The sequence below is a fragment of the Suncus etruscus genome, chromosome X (assembly GCF_024139225.1).
Source record: "Suncus etruscus isolate mSunEtr1 chromosome X, mSunEtr1.pri.cur, whole genome shotgun sequence".
Taxonomy (NCBI): Eukaryota; Metazoa; Chordata; class Mammalia; order Eulipotyphla; family Soricidae; genus Suncus; species Suncus etruscus.
Window position 1 is genome coordinate 59,124,914 of NC_064868.1, and position 6,367 is coordinate 59,131,280.

The following is a 6,367-nucleotide window of genomic DNA, read 5'->3' on the forward strand; positions in this document are numbered from 1 at the left end:
ACAAACAGAAAAATTGGCAAGGTGGTTACCTAATTTTCTCTCAACTATTTCATCTATTAAATAGGAAAATATTAGTTTCAAATTTCTAGGATTGTTTAAAGATTATATGTGATCATAAATATAAGCTACAACATGTTCACATCTGGCTCATTGCTTATTTTTGTAAAGAATTTTTATTGAATAAAACCAGTTTCATTTTCTTACCCATCAGAAATTGTTGCTAATATACTTTAATAGCACAGTTGATTCATTGCACTAGAAAATATACATTCTGTTTTATTTCACACAAAATATCTGGGAGTCACTGTGTTTATTCAGACAAGAATTGCTCAGTGACTCTTAGCTATTATTTTATTTATTTTTTCCAAAGAATATTCATAATAAGTAAAGAAGTATAAGTTCAGAGAAGTAAATTGGCTTCTCTAAAGTTACACACTAGGACAATACATAATGGAGCTTAAAACTCAGTTTGATGCCCAATTCTTAAATCTAGTACATAACATTAATAAAATATCTCACATGTTGTGTATCTTGGGGCTAGGATTTTTACTAGAAGACATAGACGGGTCTAATTTAGTTCCCAGGCCAAGGAACTACAGCCCAAGCACATTTCTGCCTCTGTTAATAGAGACTATACCAGGTCAGTTGGGAGAAACCAATTTCTTCCCACCATTCAGCTCCTCGAAACCATTCTCTGGTCTTTAATCCTTGGATAAAGCACTCTGGCAAGTTAGGCTGTGGTGACAGCCTTCATGCATAATTGCTATTTTTGTCTCACACACAGGACACTTATCTGCTTGCTGGTTTTGCTCTTGTTCATATAATGGGCTGGTTTGTGGCCATTTAGATTTCCTTCAGTTTAGTCTTCTGTACATCTATGGTGTAATTATGTTCTTCTGATTTACCCTTAATTCTTCCAAACTGCTTAATTTTAATTTTCTTTCCTTTTCCCTTAAAAAGGGAGCTAAATGAAAGTAAGTTAGAGAAAAAGTGGTAATATAAGTTGGCAAAGCTTACAGATTTTCAAAATGTGTTCTTGGGTCTGAAAAAGTTAGTTTCTGAACCACAGCTTATGGTGTCTGGTGTGACTCACCATTTCTCAAAAAAAATGGCCCCAGTTAACAAGTATAAATAATTGTTAGGGTTAATAAAGGAGGCTACCAGAACTGTCTTACAGAAAATCAGAGCTATCTGATAGTCTGACATTATTTTAGTGGGTCCAACAACTTCCAGAACTGATTACTCTCCTCTTTAAAATAGTATTCCTACTCCTGTTTTTTTCAAGGACACATGGCCTCAAGAGTAGAAGACCCAGGACTGTTTCTAGCTATAACAAGTAGATGTTAGTATTCAGAGGTACATATAGATTTAGGCTTATATTCTTTGATGAGAGACTTACTTTAAATAAGGCGTGGCACATATTAGGTACCCAAGATAAGCTAAGCTAATTTTCTTTTTCTTCTCTTGGATTAGGCAAGTGCCTTATGTTAGGCAGAGATAATCATGCAATTGTGTGAACACAGTAGACATTATATTGGTATTTAGCAAGTTACTGAATTGAGTTGGTGTGTATTTTTCATGAATGAGAGTTTTGGGTGTATGTGATTTACTGTATATATACTTTAGTTATGAAGTCTTGCATATAATATGTGTACAACATGTGTTTGGATGTGTTAATTTTGTGTACTATGTGGTATCTAGAGATGGGGGTGTGTAATAATTTTGAAATTAATATTGAAGCTCTAAAGTCAGATCAATAAACATTTTAATTCCAGCTCCACATTTTCTATTGGTCCCAAAAGTTTGAAACCTTGGTTCTGAATTTAACAGTCTCAATTTTCTGATCCATGAAGAAAAATGGGACGGGAAATGTCAAATTCATAGGGATGCAGGTATCATTAAATAAGCAAATAAAGGCAAAATTCTTAGCAAATAATGTTTCCCACTGTATGTGAACAGCAGATGGTAATTGTTGAATATTATGATTATGAATGCATAAAATGTTTGAGTCCTGTGGGAAGTATGAATATGTGTATTTGACATTAGTGACATGGTATACTTGACATTGATGTACTTGTGAGACTTAGTGTGTGAAGGAAGAAGACTCAATGGGAGTGAATAGATGTGTTTGAAAACCCTAAAGACATTGGATTGGAAGAGAATACCAGTGAGCAAGAGCAAAGGCCACATGTTCACACAGAGGAAGCTACAATAAACCTACACTTGGGCATGTGGGTCCAATGATTTAATGAGTCATTTCCCTTTTCAACAGCAGAATTAATAGAATAAAAGTAGACAAAAGGACTATTTAGCTGAATAGTAAGGTAATTGATCCTGACATGATAATACTTGTCTTTTTCAAGTGAAATAAAATACTTGCTCCAGAAACAGGTGGGGGAAGTTGGGTGGGAGTGACAGAAAGGGAGGATGAAAGGGAAACTGTTGATATTGGTGGTGGAAAATGCACACTGGTGAAAGTTGTTGTATATCATATGACTGACTCAGTCATGAACAACTTTATCTGAAGTAATGAACAGTAGTATGAACAACCTTGTAACCACGGTGTTTAAACAAAAAATCATAAAACTCGAGAAAATATCTCTCCCAGGACAGTTGGTAAACAATTGAAGTATCTCAATTTCTGCACCCAGGAGGAAAGCAAGAATTGTGGAGATGGGAAAAATAAGTGAGAACCAAGGAAAAAAGTGCTGGAAGACAGTCTGAAGAAACTAGGAATAAAATGTGGCACATTTATTAGTAACTGGCTTAAAAGGGGTTAGGATAAGGGGATTCTGAAGATGAAAATATCAGTGGGGCTCTGTGGGGAGAGGAAACAAATGAATGACATTGGGAAATCCCATTTCTCCCTTAGTCTGGTAGAAATGGCCCTTAGTCCAGTGTTGTGGCCTATCAATAAATCACTGGGACAATTATTGTGTTGTTTCATGATCCAGTGAATGACTTGCAATTTAGAACATGAAAGGTGACCAAAAACTTCATTATGATTTTTCCCTCTTTGTTGCTGAAGTTCATTGGTGATGACCACTAAATAAAAATGATAAAATGACTAGTTCAGGGAAAGTTAAAGAAGCAAAATTAAAAGCAAGATATGCTCATCTGGGACAAAAGTCTCAAGGCTCAATTTCTTTTAAGAAAATGATTGCAGAAAGGGCAAAAATATTTTAATTCTGGGAACTATAACATGACTAAGACAAAAAATGAAGAACAGCAACTTCTTGCTGCAGCCCAGATAAAGCAGAGGTCACTGGTGACCACATTCCCACTCCACAGGACCTTCCTAAATGGAAACCATCTCTTGTTGCTAGCAAGCTGGCTGGCTGATCTGCAGGAATCTATTCCTATAGTTTCTTTATTGTTTTGTTTTGTTTTGGGGGGAACACCCAGTGACACTCAAGGGTTACTCCTGGCTATGATCACAGAAATTGCTACTGGCTTGGGAGACCATATGGGAGGCTGGGGATTGAACCGCTGTCCTAGGCTAGCAGGGGCAAGGCCTTACCACTTGTGCCACTGCTCTGGCTCCGCTAATGTTTCTGATGTTACTTCTATTTTTATTTCCTTTTATTCACTAAATCATTTGAGATCGGCTCCATGGGAAGTGTTACTATGTGTGCTGCTATTGTAAGGGAATATAAATGTCAATTTTGATCAGTTTAACAGTGCACTGATGGAAAAGAGTATGTTAGCACATAAAGCTATCTACTTGAAAATAATTGTATATATTCCCTAACTCATAGTGTAGGAATGGTTCTAACAAATAACAAACAAGTTTTAGAGTTGTAATGTGGGTTTTTTTTCAGCCAGACCTGGTGATGCTCCTGGCTATGTGCTCAGAAATAGCTCCTGGCTTGGGAGACCATATGGGACACTGGGGAATGGAACCGTGGTTCGTCTAAGGATAGCACTGGCAAGGCAGATGCCTTACAGCTCCATGCCACCACTCTGGCCCTAGTTGTAATGTTTTGGATTTCTACTTTTTTTGTTTGTTTGTTTTTTGGGCCACACCCAGCGTTACTCAGGGGTTACTCCTGGCTGTCTGCTCAGAAATAGCTCCTGGCAGGCACGGGAGACCATATGGGACACCAGGATTCGAACCAACCACCTTTGGTCCTAGATCGGCTGCTTGCAAGGCAAACACCGCTGTGCTAATCTCTCCGGGCCCTTTCTACTTTATCTTAGTAATAAATTTATGTTACTTCTATTTAATATATCCTGTATGATATTAATATATAACATTTTTGGATATTTATAAAGAGAAGAAAAGAAGAACAAAGAAAGTGTAAGACTACAAGTTGGAAGAAAGGTCATATATTTTAAATATAAACAAATGAGGAGGCAATAGGAAAGCATCTTTTTAACAGGAAAGCCAAAGGAACCAATTAAGATATCTATTTAGAAGGCAAAATGAGGACCAATCTAAAGACCTACCAATAGGGGGTGATAATCAGATGGAAGACTTGAAGCACTATTCTATGTTTTGGAGACAAGTGATATAAAAATCCCTAAAGACAAATTTAGGAAGCTAGAGGAGAATCATATAGATGTGACATTTTTTTAATCTGGAGAAGGAAATTCCAGCATTTGACAACATTTCTACTTACTTTCTTGGCTACCTAGTTTCAATTTGAGAATGCTACCTTTGTATTATTCCTCCTTTTACAATTTCAGTAATGTTGGCAAACACTGCACTATTCACTCAGCAAATAATCAACTTAAACAGTTAGGAATGATGCCATAGCAAGCAAGTTGGTACTCCCAGATTCTATATTTTCTTCAGCAGTGCTATGACCCTACCACTTCTCTGGGGCAGATATCCTAAGAGAAACATCAAACAACCTCCTCACTGCTCCAAAACACTTCTCCAGATTAATGTCCTCACTTCAGCTAAAAAAACTCTAAAAACTGTTTACTAAACAAATTTTGTGGCAGCCCTACTGTGGGCCAGGTATAGATTTAGATATTTCTGAAATATATATAAATACATATACGTATAAGCAAAACAAGTTTCCCTAATGAAGATAACTACTCATCAGGAGAAAACAAGTAATAAATAATATTATAAACAAAATATAGAGTGGGTGGCCAGTGGGCAAATATTTTTGAAAATCATAATGAAAAATGGATTTTTGTGATAAGTAGGATGCGGACTTTATTACTAGTAACATACCAAACCTCATTGAGAGTTTTTTATTTGAGCAAGTATTTAAGAACATAAGAGAAGCAGATACTGTTGGCAATATTGTCTAGCCAAAGCAAAGACTGAAAAGTGAGTGCATGCTTGGAAAGTTTTAAGAATATCGAAGACTAGCATAGCTATTATCCAGTAAATATAGGGGAGTAATTGAGGAAGCTATGTGTTAAGATTTCATGATATTGAGGAAAATATATTGTACTATGAGTTAAAGTGGGGGTTAGTATTTCAACTTATATTTTTGGATAGGATTCTCATGGAAAGTTGTTCCATATAGCCAGGAAAAAAGCAGGGTAATATTTGGTGGTCTGAAAGTAATCCAGGTAAATTCAGAAGGATAAATAGGAGAGGAGCTAGGATGAGCTTTGTATGTTTAAAAACCTGAGCAAGAAGACAAGACAGGGTGACACCAATATTTATAGCAAACAATATATATGGTCACAGAATGGCCAGTCAGGAAGATCAGGGGAATTACCACACTGTTGCCTTGAACATTTTCTGTTCTGGCAAAGCATGTAAGATTTAATACAGTCTTATTTTATGTTTGAGTTATGTTCTCAAGAGTATATCCTCAGAAAATTTCTATCTACCAGAATGACTTCAAATATTAAAAGACTTTCAGAAACTGTTGGAAGACATTAATTCGGTTCACCCATCTCTTGGTGTTCCTAAATCAGAGATTATAATTTTATTCCTCACTCCAGAAGACTCTTCCATGGATAGCCTAACACAATTAACTACAAAGGCTCAGAAGGAATTAAGGTTTTTTATGGATCATTCCCAGAAGTCCTATATTCTCAGTTAAACCCTCAGACAAGTAATGGTTATTAATTTTTGAAACACTTCAATCACCAATTGCTATGATTGTTCAAATGTCAGGTCCAGTAGAATGAATGTATTTTCATAATAAACAACATTGCACTATTATGCCATATTTGGAATTAACTATTTTAATAATTAAAGGGAGACTGCGAGTGCATACTTTACTGGCACATGACCACCATATAATTGTGATACCCATTCCTAAAATAAAATTGACTCAATATTACCACTCAATGATGTTCTTAAAAAAGCTTTGGCTAAAATTTCAGGAGAACTTCCCTCCCACTAGCCATCAGTAAAAAAATTTGTCACTTTCCAGGTAGAGAGGGAAGA

At 36.0% G+C, this 6,367-nt stretch overlaps 1 pseudogene; it reads left to right on the forward strand.

The window, feature by feature from the left end:
• Positions 1-3,054: 3,054 nt before the first annotated feature.
• On the forward strand, positions 3,055-3,342 carry LOC125998863 (cAMP-regulated phosphoprotein 19-like; annotated as a pseudogene).
• Positions 3,343-6,367: the final 3,025 nt, after the last annotated feature.